Genomic DNA, 19285 nt, shown 5'->3' with positions numbered 1-19285 from the left:
AAACTTGCTACATCTAAGATAACCCTACTACGTCTAAGATAACCCTACCACTTCTAAGATAACCCTACCACTTCTAAGATAACCCTACCACTTCTAAGATAACCCTGCTACTTCTAAGATAACCCTACTACTTCTAAGATAACCCTACAACTTCTAAGAAAACCATACCACTTCTAAGATAACCCTACCACCTCAAAGATAACTATATCACATCTAAGATAACCCTACCACTTCTAAGATAACCCTACCACTTCTAAGATAACCCTACCACTTCTAAGATAACCCTGCTACTTCTAAGATAACCCTACTACTTCTAAGATAACCCTATAACTTCTGAGAAAACCATACCACTTCTAAGATAACCCTACCACCTCAAAGATAACTATATCACATCTAAGATAACCCTACCACTTCTAAGATAACCCTACCACTTCTAAGATAACCCTGCTACTTCTAAGATAACCCTACTACTTCTAAGATAACCCTACAACTTCTGAGAAAACCATACCACTTCTAAGATAACCCTACCACCTCAAAGATAACTATACCACATCTAAGATAACCCTACCACTTTTAAGATAACCCTACCACTTCTAAGATAACCCTACCACTTCTAAGACAACCCTACCACTTCTAAGATAACCCTACCACTTTTAAGATAACCCTACCACTTCTAAGATAACCCTTCCACTTCTAAGACAACCCTACCACTTCTAAGATAACCCTACCACTTCGAAGATAACCCTACCACTGCTAAGATAACCCTACCACTTCTAAGATAACCCTACCACTTCTAAGATAACCCTACCACTGCTAAGATAACCCTACCACTTTTAAGATAACCCTACCACTTCTAAGATAACCCTACCACTGCTAAGATAACCGTACCACTGCTAAGATAACCCTACCACTTCTAAGATAACCCTACTACTTCTAAGATGACCCTTCCACTTCTAAGAGGACTCAAACACTTTTAAAATGAATCTACATTTATAAGATTCCGGGTCATCTTTCACTTCTAAGATGACCCGGCCACTTCTAAGATGAATCTATCTTTTCTGAGGTGAATTCAACACTTCTAAGATAAATATACCACTTCTCAGATGAATCAAGCACTCTTAAGATGACCCGAACACTTCTAAGATGACCCTACAACTTCTAGGATGAATCTACTACTTCTAAGATTACCCTATCACTGCTAAGATCACCCTATGACTTCTAAGATAACCCTACCACATCTAGAATGAATCTACCTCATCTAAGATGAATTTACCACTTCTAAGATGTCCCTGTCACTTCTAAGATGACTCTACCACTTGTAATATTGATCAGGTTCATTAGTAATCAGGATGTTGATTAATGCTCATTAATGATCAAGATGATCACTTCTGGATCATGTTTGGTTAGTACTCGAACGTTCTCAACACGATCATGTTGAGTACTCATCCGGCCTCAACACGATCATGTTGAGTACTCATCCGGCCTCAACTGGATCATGTTGATTCGCACTAGTCCCTCAGGTGGCTGTGAGGAAGGTTTGATGTTTCCCAACTAGCATCGCAAGTCCTGCCACACCGCACATTAGCCCCGAGACCAAGCTCAATCCTCACGACCACATAAGCTCTGGTAACCCCGCTTGTTTATCAACACCAATATTACCCCAATACTATGCAGGTGGCGGTTTTTGTCCGAGCTTATTTTCCTTGACTTTGTCAGAACCAAGTCTTTCTGCTCCACATAGCCTGTTGTAACATGGTTATTTTAATACTTAGATATGTAAATATGAACCTCTTTCTGCTCCACATAGCCTGTTGTAACATGGTTATTTTAATACCTAGATATGTAAATATGAACCTCTTTCTGCTCCACATAGCCTGTTGTAACATGGTTATTTTAATACTTAGATATGTAAATATGAACCTCTTTCTGCACCACATAGCCTGTTGTAACATGGTTATTTTAATACCTAGATATGTAAATATGAACCTATATTTATCCCATTTCGACTTTATTGATAAATACTTTCATATTAGTCCAATAATATTATGTTTAAGAAATCCCACCAACCAATCACACACAAGTGCATAATATATATATATATAAATGTCTTCATGTTTACCTGTAAAAAAGAGTGTGTGTATGTATGTCCAAGGCTGGAGGCCAGACTCTTTGGGCAAGTCTCACTGAACTTTCCAGGATGACACATTGGGCGGTTTAGGCATGTCATAGGCCAGTCGAGGGTCAGCCTCAGTGACAGCCTTTAAGAAATACGGCATCCATTGTTACCCCTCTGCTACTTTTGCGTTGTCTAATATTAGGGGTTTGTTTCCTGCAGTTTTTTATGAGTTTTTCGTCAATATGTAACATTTTATTTTCTGAGTGAAGAAGGGAGATGGGAGGAAAGAGGGAGAGAGAAAAAGAGGCAAGAGAGAGAGTGAGAGAGAGAGAGAGTGAGAGAGAGAGAGAGAGAGAGAAAGAAAGATGATGGGAGAGAGAATGATGACGGGAGAGAGATAATTCGGGGATGAGACGGAGAGAGAGAGAGAGAGAGAGAGAGAGAGAGAGAGAGAGAGAGAGAGAGAGAGAGAGAGAGAGAGAGAGAGAGAGAGAGAGAGAGAGAGAGAGAGAGAGAGAGAGAGAGTGTCGTGACGCAATATGTCGTGACGCTGAACCCCGGTTCATTCCGAACACAGCGAATACACAACACATAACACCTTGCCTCAGCAACCGTTACTACCACCGTGTACTCCTACACACACCAGACCCTTGAGGCGTACCACTAGGTTTGTACTGGAACACAATGAATGAACATATCGAAGGTATTTAAAGGCCGTCGGGTTTTGTCATTTAATTACAAAGAATAGACTCTGACAAATAATACTATATTAATTAACATACTCTATTAGGTCAATACACTTCCAATACCTATAGACCACTTGACCTCCGCGATCACCACCCACACTCGTAACTTCCGCCTAAGTCCCTAATACGGAATGATTACTACAACGCTCCACACCCGGTTAGTCTTACATTCAATACTCACATACTGCAGACTTAACTTGGTCATTAAGATCACATCAGGCTCTCGCATAGCTGTCTGCTACACTTCGCTGCTGCCACAAACGGAGACCTCCGAGGACTTGCTAGTTCCACTTCCACAATCAGACTGCCTCTAGCCAACCATGGCCTCAAACATTTCACCACTCCTCTCAAGGAAGGTATAATCCGATTAACGTTATCCCTAGAGCGGTAACCTTGATCCTAGAAGCCTGACGACGAATAATTCCTCTTTCCAGGAATTATTATTTTGGCTAAACAGCTTCGGTCTTAATCCATTGACCTTTCGTAGATATGTGATCCATAGTCTGTCTACTTACATGTACTTTCAATCATCATTCGTTAAGTGTTGTAGTAATGATCCTCTAGCTAATAATTCCTACTAACTTGTGGATTACAACACCACTCCCCTCCTTAAACACGCATATGTCCCCATATGCATCATTGCAATGGTTCCATTAGTGCAAGGACCTGAAGGATGCACCCACCATATGTGTACAACTAAAAAATCATCCAATAAGTTCATCATACACACAATGAAATAAATTAAAATTTTCCCCGACATGACTCACAACACTTCTCCAACATATACATTATATTCACATCATAGCACAGGTAAAATAGTCTGAAATAATTTTTCCCATCTCCAACAATGCACATATACCTAAACTGCTGACATATAATTACATACAAACATAACCATAAAATTACATGGACCAGAATGCTGGCACTTAAACAGAAATGACACTAGTCATTAATGTATACACAACACATATATATCTAAGGTTCTTCATCCTTAGTAACAAGTTAATAATTTAACATCTTGCCCTGTACTGTTAACATAAGGGCTTACAATGATCACACAATGTTTCACTGGCCTCCTCCACAATTGGCAGCATCACTTCTCTTGTCTTCGTGTCCCATGGTTGCTAGGTCATAGATCCTCCATGACCCAGACAAAACCCAGGCTGTCCAGCCTGGTGAATGTTGTCAATGTCCCATCGTTGCTCTGAGCTAACGTGATCCTGGCCTCCAGAGCAACGGAGATTCCTACCCCAGTGTCATGTTCCCTTGGGTCTGTGCTGACGTCTCGTTCCAGGGCACCAATCCCAGAACGCTGTAGATCCCTCACAGCTCTCTGGTCTAGGCCCATCCGCCCAGAGTGTGTCCACCTGTATTCACACCTTCCCGACCGCTGTACCTGCAAAATATTCCCTCGGAGCCCCCTGGCTCGATCCCATTATTACATAACCCCCTCGGCTCCTTACTCTCTCCCCGTATATAGCCTGAGTGCAGCTGCAAAACCATTGCAGCTGGCCCTTATCCCTGCTTTGATGTCAGGGGGCGAATTTCGCCTATAACGTCACGTTGGCTTCACTTCCACCCCCCTTTTTTTTCTAGAATAACTGAGTGTAGCCTCATAGCTTCCCTTCTACTCTACCTGAAGCTCTGTGACATGATCCCGGGGGACCTTCTCACACCTAACACTCAGTAATGGTGCCGATGAGGTAATATACAGTATATACATACACATACATTATCACAATAAATACCTCATTAAAATCATTTCACAACTAATGTCACTAAAGCATCATACTGCCACTGGCTCGCCTCTAGCGAGATTCCTGTAACAACTTAATTAATGAGAGATTAGTATATCTACTTGGCTCGTCCACTGCAACCACCAACACCTGAAATTTGAAATTCTACCTTATAATCTTATCCATAAGACTTACCCACTCCGACTTAATTAATTAAAATTTTAATGAAAATAATGAATTTTTATTAGTCTTTTATGAGTCTTGCTAGAGATATCGACTTGACTCGCCTACTGCAGCCACCAACTCCTGCAATTATCCACATTTCATCTTATCCATAAGACTTACCCACTCCGACACACCATTACCACTGGTCATCCCAACCACTGATGACCACAATATAACGCCACACACCCCTACAACCACTTCCTGCGTCCTAACGCACCGACCTTGCTACGCCAATACTCACCTTACCGACCACTACCTGGCGCCCCTGCGCCACCATATACTCCACAACACCACACTCCATACCAGGCATCCAAACGCCACTACACTACAACACCCAATGGCGTCCCCAACGCCCTCAACACAACACACGGCGTCCCCAACGCCCTCAACACAACACCCGGCGTCCCCAACGCCCTCAACACAACACACGGCGTCCCCAACGCCCTCAACACAACACACGGCGTCCCCAACGCCCTCAACACAACACACGGCGTCCCCAACGCCCTCAACACAACACACGGCGTCCCCAACGCCCTCAACACAACACACGGCGTCCCCAACGCCCTCAACACAACACACGGCGTCCCCAACGCCCTCAACACAACACCCGGCGTCCCCAACACCCTCAACACAACACACACGGCGTCCCCCACCACCATTACCACCACAGGCATAAGCCTTGCGCCAGAGCGCATCAAAACACCACGAGACGTCACCACCAATAACACCACCAATAAGTAACCAGACGCCACACACACTCCCTTTTCTCTCGTAATCCGTTAATTACCTGACCAACACTCGTCAGGCATAATTTCTTGTGTAGTGGCCACCCGCCACACACTACCACCTGCGTTAACATACTTCAACGCTAATGTCTACAATACACCCGGTGTTACAACAACCGGTTATGCTACACATGCTACACCTTGGCGCTACAATGCCAACAATGTCATGCACTATACTACATCCATGATATCCACAGTGAAAACATGCACATTTCACTACAGTAAATACTATGCATTACGCTGGCGTCTAATAAGCCACTACACATGCATTACACTACACACCACATGCATTACACTACACACCCCGGCGTACAAACGCCAATACACAACCATGCACTACACCCGGCGCCACACACCCCCACCAACGGGACACGCTCCCCGTGTCCCACGGTAACACTCTCCATAATGCTACCTGCACCCACAAAAAAATCTCCATGGCCCTCTCCAGGGTACAGTAGACGGCGAACCCCAGACGTCAAATTACGCATCGCTCGCTATGCCAAGGCGTCCATAATTCACTGCGCCTATTTTCTGTATCTACACCTGACAACGCCGGAACTCGCACAGTACTTTAGGTAATATTTCATTATCCTTAAAATATTCGATTTACACGTTACATGAAATTTAATTAACTTTAAATTACATAGTTTACACGATTAATTTCACCTTAGCAACGGTTTCTCACTATTTCCGCCTTACCAACGATATAAAACAAGCTCCAAGGTGCGGCTCGCTTGGCCCGCACATGGCCCACGCTGGCCCGCACATGGCCCACGCCGGCCCACATTCACCCGCGCTAGTTTACCTCGCCACTCTGTATACTCCGCACTACGAACACTGTATAATCTGCACTACGAACACTGCACTTGTTTTGGATCCCGATGCTTCAGTGGTCCAGACTTGCCTCTTAGCCGTCTCTCGTTGCGGGAATCTGGAAAGAAAGAAATAAACCCCACATGTGCCCCACAATGGCCTAGTCCCTTTAATTAACTAACTCCTCTGACCTGGTCTCACCTGACCCTTCTTTCCTCCGTCTAGTCACCACCATTCTCACCACAACCCGACGTCTACCATTTCCCGAACATTCCCTCACCAACTAAACCAGAACCACACTTCCTTCATCTCGCACAGTGTTCCAAACCTGTTTGCGCTGCCACCAAATATGTCGTCTACCAATTCCCTAACATTCCCTCACCAACCAAACCAGAACCACACTTTCTTCATCTCGCACAGTGTTCCAAAACCTGTTTGCGCTGCCACCAAATATGTTGTGACGCTGAACCCCGGTTCATTCCGAACACAGCGAATACACAACACATAACACCTTGCCTCAGCAACCGTTACTACCACCGTGTACTCCTACACACACCAGACCCTTGAGGCGTACCACTAGGTTTGTACTGGAACACAATGAATGAACATATCGAAGGTATTTAAAGGCCGTCGGGTTTTGTCATTTAATTACAAAGAATAGACTCTGACAAATAATACTATATTAATTAACATACTCTATTAGGTCAATACACTTCCAATACCTATAGACCACTTGACCTCCGCGATCACCACCCACACTCGTAACTTCCGCCTAAGTCCCTAATACGGAATGATTACTACAACGCTCCACACCCGGTTAGTCTTACATTCAATACTCACATACTGCAGACTTAACTTGGTCATTAAGATCACATCAGGCTCTCGCATAGCTGTCTGCTACACTTCGCTGCTGCCACAAACGGAGACCTCCGAGGACTTGCTAGTTCCACTTCCACAATCAGACTGCCTCTAGCCAACCATGGCCTCAAACATTTCACCACTCCTCTCAAGGAAGGTATAATCCGATTAACGTTATCCCTAGAGCGGTAACCTTGATCCTAGAAGCCTGACGACGAATAATTCCTCTTTCCAGGAATTATTATTTTGGCTAAACAGCTTCGGTCTTAATCCATTGACCTTTCTTAGATATGTGATCCATAGTCTGTCTACTTACATGTACTTTCAATCATCATTCGTTAAGTGTTGTAGTAATGATCCTCTAGCTAATAATTCCTACTAACTTGTGGATTACAACAGAGAGAGAGAGAGAGAGAGAGAGAGAGAGAGAGAGAGAGAGAGAGAGAGAGAGAGAGAGAGAGAGAGAGAGAGAGAGAGAGAGAGAGAGAGAGAGAGAGAGAGAGAGAGCGAGAGAGAGAGAGAGAGAGAGAGAGAGAGAGAGAGAGAGAGAGAGAGAGAGAGAGAGAGAGAGCGAGAGAGAGAGAGAGAGGAGAGAGAGAGAGAGAGAGAGAGAGAGAGAGAGAGAGAGAGAGAGAGAGAGAGAGAGAGAGAGAGAGAGAGAGAGAGAGAGAGCGAGAGAGAGAGAGAGAGAGAGAGAGAGAGAGAGAGAGAGAGAGAGAGAGAGAGAGAGAGAGAGAGAGAGAGAGAGAGAGAGAGAGAGAGAGAGAGAGAGAGAGAGAGCGAGAGAGAGAGAGAGAGAGAGAGAGAGAGAGAGAGAGAGAGAGAGAGAGAGAGAGAGAGAGAGAGAGAGAGAGAGAGAGAGAGAGAGAGAGCGAGAGAGAGAGAGAGAGAGAGAGAGAGAGAGAGGGTTAAGAAAAGGGGTAAAATTGTTGTGATATAAGCGAGAGAAGGAAGATCGGGAGAAAGAGAAGGAAAGATGGGAGAGTGGTGGGAGAGGGGGAACAAAGAGGGGAGGGGAGGGAAGGGACCAAGAGACCCGGCCTCCGCCGGGTACTCCATGTAGTACTTAAGAAAACTAAAAAGATTTTACAAAAATTGTTTTCTTAACATATGTACCATGTTCTAAATTATTCCATAATTTCCTTTCTTATGATCCATAAAAGACACGTGAGTTTCCTTGCTAATGAGTCCATCTTAATTAATGAGGATCGCCCTGATTGGAATCTGAATCCATGGGGATTTTCTTTCTTGTTTGTCTCCCTGTCCATGTTTGACCGTGTTTATAGACAGAAAAATATGACATACAGTATGTAAACATTACACTTTTGATATTAAAGCTGAAACAACAAATCTTTTATACATGTAAAGTGTAATGGTCTTGAATGTATTAAAAAATACATACATAGTAATATGATCTCCGGGATCATATTACTATTGATGTATTGATGCTTTTTTGTAGTTTTGAGTCGGCAGTGGTGAGTAATATCTGGAGAATCATTAGTCAGAAGTGACGAGTAAATACCGGTTGAATCATCAATCAGAAATTATGATCAGTATCTCGTGATTCGCCAGGCAAAAAAGATGAGCAATGTGAGGTAAATTATCAGTTAATAAAGCAAAACATTCACCTGTCACTATTCTCTCTGGCCACCATTCCTTTCCCATCATCCCAAATCCTTCTCCTGACCCCTTCCTAGTGCTATATAGTCTTAATGAATTGTGGTTACCCCTGAAAACTCTCTCTCTCTTTCTCTCTCTCTCTCTCTCTCTCTCTCTCTCTCTCTCTCTCTCTCTCTCTCTCTCTCTCTCTCTCTCTCTCTCTCTCTCTCTCTCTCTCTCTCTCTCTCTCTCTCTCTCTCTCTCTCCCACTCTCTCTCTCTCTCTCTCTCTCTCTCTCTCTCTCTCTCTCTCTCTCTCTCTCTCTCTCTCTCTCTCTCTCTCTCTCTCTCTCTCTCTCTCTCTCTCTCTCTCTCTCTCTCTCTCTCTCTCTCTCTCTCTCTCTCTCTCTCTCTCTCTCTCCCACTCTCTCTCTCTCTCTCTCTCTCTCATACCTCCTAGCTGTCCACACACCACCCCTAACCTGATGTTTCTTGCCAATCCATCTTAATCAGCCTTAATCTTATTCCCGAGGCCACTCGCTGTTGCTACAGGCATCGGGATCATCCTTCCTGCCTCATTCACCTCCATACCCGCGCTGAGCAGTACCCGCATCACATTCCTCCTCCTCCTATGAGGGTGAGTGTCCTTTATCAGTTTCGCTCAAGTCTTTAAAAAAAAATCCTAGTATTATCAGCATCATAAAAGATAACATTGACAGCAAAATGTTCTCAGCAGCCACATTACAGAGACTTAGGCAGCATCTCAACAGGCACGTTGGCCTATAGTAATACCTTGTACATAATAGAAATACACCCCTTTCATTGTTGATACCTACTAAAGTATTTGTTTCGATAATAGTAATCGGCAGCCAGTTGCACTTAGTTAAATCCATATTTCCAAACCAATACTTCCTTACAACCCTCTTAAATGGAACTTTTTCCAGCTGGTGATAATTTTTGGGAGTACAGTTTTAGACACTTCTAACGTTCCCAATAACATATATAAACCTTATCATCCTTCTCTGTATTTGCGTTTGTAAATCACGAGACCCGTCACAGGGTTCCTCAGCATCTGTAACTCAGGAGACCCGTCACAGGGTTCCTCAGCGTCTATAACTCAGGAGACCCGTCACAGGCCATCTCAGCGTCTGTAACTCAGGAGACCCGTCACAGGGTTCCTCAGCGTCTGTAACTCAGGAGACCCGTCACAGGGTTCCTCAGCGTCTGTAACTCAGGAGACCCGTCACAGGCCATCTCAGCGTCTGTAACTCAGGAGACCCGTCACAGGCCTTCTCAGCATCTGTAACTCAGGAGACCCGTCACAGGGTTCCTCAGCGTCTGTAACTCAGGAGACCCGTCACAGGGTTCCTCAGCGTCTATAACTCAGGAGACCCGTCACAGGCCATCTCAGCGTCTGTAACTCAGGAGACTCGTCACAGGCCATCTCAGCATCTGTAACTCAGGAGACCCGTCACAGGCCTCCTCAGCGTCTATAACTCAGGAGACCCGTCACAGGCCATCTCAGCATCTGTAACTTAGGAGACCCGTCACAGGCCTTCTCAGCATCTGTAACTCAAGAGACCCGTCACAGGCCTCCTCAGCGTCTGTAACTCAAGAGACTCGTCACAGGCCATCTCAGCATCTGTAACTTAGGAGACCCGTCACAGGCCTTCTCAGCATCTGTAACTCAGGAGACCCGTCACAGGCCTCCTCAGCGCCAAATAACCGTCACTCTTCTCTACCCCTTTGTAAATACAATTATCTGAACCCGACCATTGTACACCACAACGCATCCTCTTCCTATAAGGCCTTGAACTTCCTTTCCAGCGTCACATTAAAGCATTAGCACACCTCTCTGCGTCACATTACAGCACCATCACACATTATCTGCGTCACATTACAGCACCATCACACATTATCTGCGTCACATTACAGCACCATCACACATTATCTGCGTCACATTACAGCACCATCACACATTATCTGCGTCACATTACAGCACCATCACACATTATCTGCGTCACATTACAGCACCATCACACATTATCTGCGTCACATTACAGCACCATCACACATTATCTGCGTCACATTACAGCACCATCACACATTATCTGCGTCACATTACAGCACCATCACACATTATCTGCGCCACATTACAGCACCATCACACATTATCTGCGTCACATTACAGCACCATCACACATTATCTGCGCCACATTACAGCACCATCACACATTATCTGCGCCACATTACAGCACCATCACACATTATCTGCGCCACATTACAGCACCATCACACATTATCTGCGCCACATTACAGCATCTCCTCGCATTATCTGTGTCACATTACAGCATCTCCGCATATTATCTTCGTAACATTACAGCATCTCCTCGCATTATCTTCGTAACATTACAGCACCACCACACATTATTTGTGTCACATTACAGATCCACCACATCTCTCTGAGTCACAATACAGCACCACCACATCTCTCTGAGTCACATTACAGCACCACCACATCTCTCTGAGTCACATTACAGCACCACCACACTTCTCTCCGTCACGGGAAGTCAGTTTAGAACAGGAATTCCTCCAACTGGTTAGAAATGTTAAAAAAAGATAAAGAGGGTAAAAAGAAACTATGAAGGTCGCATGGCAAGCCAAGCAAAGACTAATCCTAAAGGGTTTTCTCAGTTATATCGAACAAAAATTAGGAAAAAGGATAGGTTCAATAAAAACTGAGACGGCGAATAACTGACAACGACGAAGGGATGAGTGGTAATTTTAATAAATAATTTATCTCTATATTTACTAAAGAGGAAGTTAACATTATGCCTTCAGCCAAACAGGTCTGTGTGGGTGGGGAAGAGGACAGGTTGACTAGTTTAGCAATTACCAAGGAAGATGTTACTAAACAAATAAGAACATATGAGTAAAGGTAACTTCAGAGGACCTATTGGCCTATACGAGGCAGCTCTTAACCACCCAATCCCACTCATACACATGTCCAACCCACGTTTGAGACAATCAAGGGGCCCTACCTCCACCACGCCACGTGGTAAATGGTTCTAAAAATCAACAACCCTGTTACCGAGCCAGTATTTACCCAGGTCTTTCCTAAATCTAAACTTTTCCAATTTATACCCATTGTTTCGTGTTCTGTCTGGTGTTGATACTTTTAATATCCTATTAATATCTCCTTTAATATGTGTCCATTCATTCACTTGTAAACCTCTGTCATGTCACTCCCAACGCTTCGCCTATCCAGTGAATGCAATTTAAGCTTTGTTAATCTTTCTTCGTATGACATGTTTCTAATTTGGAGAATTAAATTTGTCATCCCACGCTGGACGCGTTCAAGCGTATTTATGTCCATTCTATAGTACGGCACCCAAAACTGAGCTGCATAATCTAAATGGGGCCTAACCAGAGCAAGATATAGCTGAAGAACAACATCAGGTGTCTTGTTATTAATGCTTAGATTAATAAATTCTAGTGTCCTATTTGCCATATTACGAACATTCATGCATTTATTTTTTTGGTTTTAAATTATTACTAATCATAACTCCCAGATGCCTTGCTCAATCCGACTTTGCAATCTCAACACTATCAAGCTCGTATCTAGTAACTCTATCATCCTTACCTATCCTCGAAACCTTATATTTGTCAGCATTAAACTGCATCTGCCAATCTTTTGACCCTTGCAAAATACTATTTAGATCGTCTTGAAGTAATAATGAGTCTTTTTCCGTGTTTTGTCTGTCCCTCCTGATTTTTGTATCATTGGCAAATTTGCAATTATTGCTTCTCAAACCTGAATCCAAATCAATTATATATATTGTGAACAAGCTGTACCCGGCCACGCGTTGCTGTGGCTCAGCAGCGCATGTGCGTTGGGGAGCCTCAGCAACCTTCCCCTATCCCCCAGTTCTCCCACCATTGCCCCCTTCTTCGTCCCCTCGTTCTCCCAACCATTCCTCACTCCCCTGTCCCCTGGTCCTCCCAACCATTGTCCACTCCCCTATCCCCTCCTCCTCCCCACCATTCCGCCCGTCCCTTTGTCCTCCCCACCATCCTCCACTCCTGTCCCCCCACCATTCTCCATTAACCTGTCCCCTCATCCCCAACTCCCCCGTCTCCTCCTCCTCACCACGATTACCTCCTCCCCTTTCCCCTCGTCGTCCTAACCATTCCCCTACACCCGTCCCCTTGTCCTTCCCACCATTATCCACTCCCTCGAACAATGCATTCCCAAATGATCTGATGTTCCCAAAATAAAATTGGGAACATCAAATGATCTAAGGTTCCCATCACTGACATACAAGAAAAACAGCTAAAAAACGAAATGAAAAACAATGAAAAAAAATAAACTGCACTCACGAAATGAACAGTATGGTAAACAGCACAGCTCAATTCCAATCCAATGTCACACAAAATAATTTAATCGAAATGAAAATAAATCTAAATCAATGAAACTTCAATTTATTAATGGAACCGGAAACATTGAAATGGAATCGTAACATATTTAGTATAGGGTGTGTTGCTCTAACGTGCAACAGATGGCATTTTTTTTTTTTTAAAGCATGTTTTACGAGTCACCGGTGTGACATCTATACTTATACTCACTAAATGAACGGTATGGTAAACATCACATCTCAGTTTCAATGCAACTTCACACAAAATAATTAAATCAAAATTAAAATAAATCGAAATCTATAAAAATTTAATTTGTCAATGCACTGAGAAACAATCAGACATGCAATCATAGCATAATCTAGTATAACATGTGTTGCTCCTATGTACAACAAATGGGGCTGTTTCTTAAAAAAAAAGGATTTTACCTGTCACAGGTGTTATATCTATACTTATACTTACGAAATTAACGGTATGGTAAACAACACAGCTCAATTCCTATGCAATGTTACACAAAATAATTAAAAAAAAATAATTTTTTGTTATAAAATTTAAATTTAAAAATAAATCTATGAATATTCAATTTGTCAGCACAATCGGAAACATTGAAATGGAATTGTAACAAGTATAGTATAGCATGTGTTGATATTACGTGCAACAGATTGCACTGTTAAAAAAAATGTTTTTATCTGTACAGGTATTGCATCTATATTATAGGTAAATAAAAATATGTGCGTCTTTGAATGTAACATTGTGTCAAAATTACAAAGCAATCAGCGAAGAACTTTTGGAGATTACAGCGTGTGTTGTTCTTACGTCCAACAGATAGCGCTGTTTAAAAAAAAAAATCTGTCACAGGTGAGGTATGTATGTATATAGTAGTATATGACAATGTCAGACCACGGAGGAAAATGAAACAGGAATTTCCTTAAGTACTTTCGTATATTAAATACATCTTCAGAAGGAATGAAGATGTATTTAATTCCTTCTGAAGATGTATTTAATATACGAAAGTACTTAAGGAAATTCCTGTTTCATTTTCCTCCGTGGTCTGACATTGTCACATTCTTAATCACGTGTTTATTTTCGTGATATACACACATAGTAGTATATAAAAAAACATGCTCCTATTCGAATGCAGCGTTGTTTCAAAATTTCAAAGCAATCGGTAAAGAGGTTTCAAAGATTTTCCTGACATGAAAAACACATAAAAAAAGACAATTAAAAAAAAAAAATTCCCATCACAGACGTGACATCTATATAATATGTATATAAAAACCTAATCGGATGCGAATGGAACCTTGTGTGAAAATTTCAAAGCAATCGGCGGAGAGCTTTCGGAGATTAGCGATTTTGAACAAACGAACATTTCCATTTTTATTTATATAGATAACAGAGGTCCCAGGACAGAGTCTTGTGGCACTCCACTTACAACATTTACCCAGTCCGACTTAACCCCATTTATACTAACTCTCTGTTTCCTTTGGTATAGCCATGCCCTAATCCAACTTAATATTGCACCCCTTGATACCATGAGTCTATCTTTTTAATCAGTCTTTCATGTGGTCCTGTATCAAAAGCTTTGCTAAAGTCAAGGTAGACAGCATCACAAACTTTACCACTGTCAACTGCCTCAACTATGCTGGAATAAAATGACAGCAAATTTGTTAAACATGAACAGCCATTTGTAAAACCATATTGTGAATCAATTATTACTATATGTTTTTCAAGATGAAAACTAATGGTATTTGCAATTATCGATTCAAGTAACTTTCCCACAATAGACGTTATGTTAATTGACCGATAGTTTGACGCAAGGGATCAATCTCCTTTCTTAAAAATTGGTACCACATTAGCAACCTTCCATGACTCAGGCACTCTGCCTGACTCTGATGATTGATTAGGAAGACAATGGATCGCAAAACTCCTCTTTGCATTTTTTAAGCACCCTGGCAAACACTTCGTTTCTGTGGATTTGTTTGGTTTGAGTTTCACTATTTGTTTAATATCAACATCCCTGGTAACTGTTAGACTAGTCAACACCCTCACGATGACTAAGTTAATCCCTCAAATTAGAAACCTGTCACATGAAGAAAGATTCACAAAGCTTAAATTGCATTCTCTAGAAAGGCGAAGAATTAGGGTGACATGATAGAGGTTTACAAATGGATGAATGGGCATAACAAAGGGGGATATTAATAGGGTATTAAAAGTATCAACACAAGACAGAACATCAAACTATGTGTATAAATTTCAAAAGTTTACATTCAGGAAAGACCTGGGTAAATACTGGTTTGGTATATATAGGGTTGTTGATTTGTAGAACCAATTACCGCATAACGTGGTGGAGGTGGGGTCCCTTGATTGTTTGAAACGTGGGTTGGACATGTATATGAATGGGATTGGGTGGTTATAAATAGGAACTGCCTCGCATTGGTCAATAGGCTTTCTGCAGTTACATTTATTCTTATGTTCTTACATTAGGGCACCACCACATCTCTCTGCATCACATTACAGCACCACCACATCTCTCTGAATCACATTACAGCATCACCACATCTCTCTGCATCACATTACAGCATCACCACATCTCTCTGCATCACATTACAGCATCACCACATCTCTCTGCATCACATTACAGCATCACCACATCTCTCTGCATCACATTACGGCACCACCACATCTCTCTGCATAACATTACAGCATCACCACATCTCTCTGCATCACATTACAGCATCACCACATGTCTCTGCATCACATTACAGCATCACCACATGTCTCTGCATAACATTACAGCATCACCACATCTCTCTGCATCACATTACAGCATCACCACATGTCTCTGCATAACATTACAGCATCACCACATCTCTCTGCATCACATTACAGCATCACCACATGTCTCTGCATAACATTACAGCATCACCACATGTCTCTGCATCACATTACAGCATCACCACATCTCTCTGCATCACATTACAGCATCACCACATCTCTCTGCATCACATTACAGCATCACCACACATCTCTGCATCACATTACAGCATCACCACATCTCTGCATCACATTACAGCATCACCACATCTCTGCATCACATTACAGCATCACCACATCTCTGCATCACATTACAGCACCACCACATCTCTCTGCATCACATTACAGCATCACCACATCTCTCTGCATCACATTACAGCATCACCACATCTCTCTGCATCACATTACAACATCACCACATCTCTCTGCATCACATTACAGCATCACCACATCTCTCTGCATCACATTACAGCATCACCACATCTCTCTGCATCACATTACAGCATCACCACATCTCTCTGCATCACATTACGGCACCACCACATCTCTCTGCATCACATTACAGCATCACCACATCTCTCTGCATCACATTACAGCACCACCACATCTCTCTGCATCACATTACGGCACCACCACATCTCTCTGCATCACATTACAGCATCACCACATCTCTGCATCACATTACAGCATCACCACATCTCTCTGCATCACATTACAGCATCACCACATCTCTGCATCACATTACAGCATCACCACATCTCTCTGCATCACATTACAGCATCACCACATCTCTCTGCATCACATTACAGCATCACCACATCTCTGCATCACATTACAGCATCACCACATCTCTCTGCATCACATTACAGCATCACCACATCTCTGCATCACATTACAGCATCACCACATCTCTCTGCATCACATTACGGCACCACCACACCTCTCTGCATCACATTACAGCACCACCACATCTCTCTGCATCACATTACGGCACCACCACATCTCTCTGCATTACATTACAGCATCACCACATCTCTGCATCACATTACAGCATCACCACATCTCTCTGCATCACATTACAGCATCACCACATCTCTGCATCACATTACAGCATCACCACATCTCTGCATCACATTACAGCATCACCACATCTCTCTGCATCACATTACAGCATCACCACATCTCTGCATCACATTACAGCATCACCACATCTCTCTGCATCACATTACAGCACCACCACATCTCTCTGCATCACATTACAGCATCACCACATCTCTCTGCATCACATTACAGCATCACCACACCTCTCTGCATCACATTACAGCACCACCACATCTCTCTGCATCACATTACAGCATCACCACACCTCTCTGCATCACATTACAGCATCACCACATCTCTCTGCATCACATTACAGCATCACCACATCTCTCTGCATCACATTACAGCATCACCACATCTCTGCATCACATTACAGCATCACCACATCTCTGCATCACATTACAGCATCACCACATCTCTCTGCATCACATTACAGCATCACCACACCTCTCTGCATCACATTACAGCATCACCACACCTCATGGCTTTAACAACATTAGCGTGGCGGGGCGCTAACACCGTGACGCTCCAGCTCAGCATCTGGCGAAGGTCTCGCGAGAGCCACCCGGTGAACCCCCTCACTAAATGGGGTCGACTGAGGGCAGGGAACCTCGCGAAGGTGTGGTGGGGGGGTAACACGCTTGGTTCCGTCTCTGGCCAAGTTAATCGTCCTCCCGACGCAGTGTATAAGCGTTCTTCCGCACCCAGACACCCTCCCTCCATCCCTCCCTCCTCTCTTCTTCCTTCTCCCTCCTTCGTCCGAGCAATATCCCGTGCTGTGTTGAAATACTCGGGCTGTATATCCCGAAGGATTAAAGTCCAATAAGGCAGGTTTCACCCGGGAAGGGAGAGGGGAGGGTCCCAGGGGCGAGGGTCGAGGGCTTGTATGCGGGTCTGATGCAAATATAGACAATACATCACCACCGACTCGAATTTCTTCCGCTCTCGCGTACTGCCAGAGGATCTGAGACTCCATTGAAAACGGCCATAAATCTATATTCTGCCATTTTCTGATCGGAGGTATGATGCCATTTCCGTGGAATTCTTTTCACGCCATTTGACCGACTCTTTTTCAAAGGGATGAATACATTGGGGGTGAATATTTATGTAACTTTTAAATCTAACTTTAAATGGAAACGGTCGACATTTTGGAAGGCGACATTTCTTCCTGTGAGTCGGAAAGAAGAAGGTGATTTACAATAAACCAAAGGAAGTGGAACACTGAGACCCAAGACTGGTGCCTGTTTATGTTTGTACACAGGAAGTGGCGTTCCCAGAGGTCAGCCCACAGGTCTAGGTCAGCCGAGAGGTCTAGGTCAGCCGAGAGGTCTAGGTCAGCTGAGAGGTCTAGGTCAGCCGAGAGGTCTAGGTCAGCCGAGAGGTCTAGGTCAGCCGAGAGGTCATTGTCAGCTGATAGGTCTAGTTCAGCTGAGAGGTCTAGGTCAGCCGAGAGGTCTAGGTCAGCCGAGAGGTCATTGTCAGCTGATAGGTCTAGTTCAGCTGAGAGGTCAAGGTCAGCCGAGAGGTCAAAGTGAGCTGAGAGCTCAAGGTCAGCCGAAAGGTCAAGGTCAGCTGAGAGGTCTGGGTGAGTTTTTTTTGCAGGGATATTCCTGCGCGGGCCCTAAGCCTCTGGCTGGCCTACTATGTGTTGAATGTTTCTGTTTTACTTGGGCGGAGTATGAGTATTTATAACTCGTATGGTCGCTTCAGTAAGATTTTGTCCCATGTATTTAACAACTTCTTCTGCTCTGTTGAATCTAAGTTGAAATCTTAATGGGTTTGTAACTGTGCACTGTGTTAGATAATGTTCCAGTGGTCTGTTGGGCATTTCTTAACAGTGCTGGCATTTTGTCTCATCTTCTGGAACCTGTAATCCTATTTCCCATGCACATGGGTATCCAAGCTTGATGCAATGTAAGTGCACTTCTGTTGTTCTACTGCTCCCTTTCATTAAGATAAGTGGTTCGTAGTTGGTTGAATTCTTGTACCAACCAGCAGATCCCGATGTTGCAACTGCTGTGTTGTGGTCACTGTACTCATTTGCATTGCTCTGTTTCCTATTACTTTCTTAATCTGTGAT

Source organism: Procambarus clarkii, chromosome 25 (assembly GCF_040958095.1).
Source record: "Procambarus clarkii isolate CNS0578487 chromosome 25, FALCON_Pclarkii_2.0, whole genome shotgun sequence".
In the NCBI taxonomy this organism is placed as follows: Eukaryota; Metazoa; Arthropoda; class Malacostraca; order Decapoda; family Cambaridae; genus Procambarus; species Procambarus clarkii.
Note: the sequence above shows the minus strand (reverse complement) of the source record.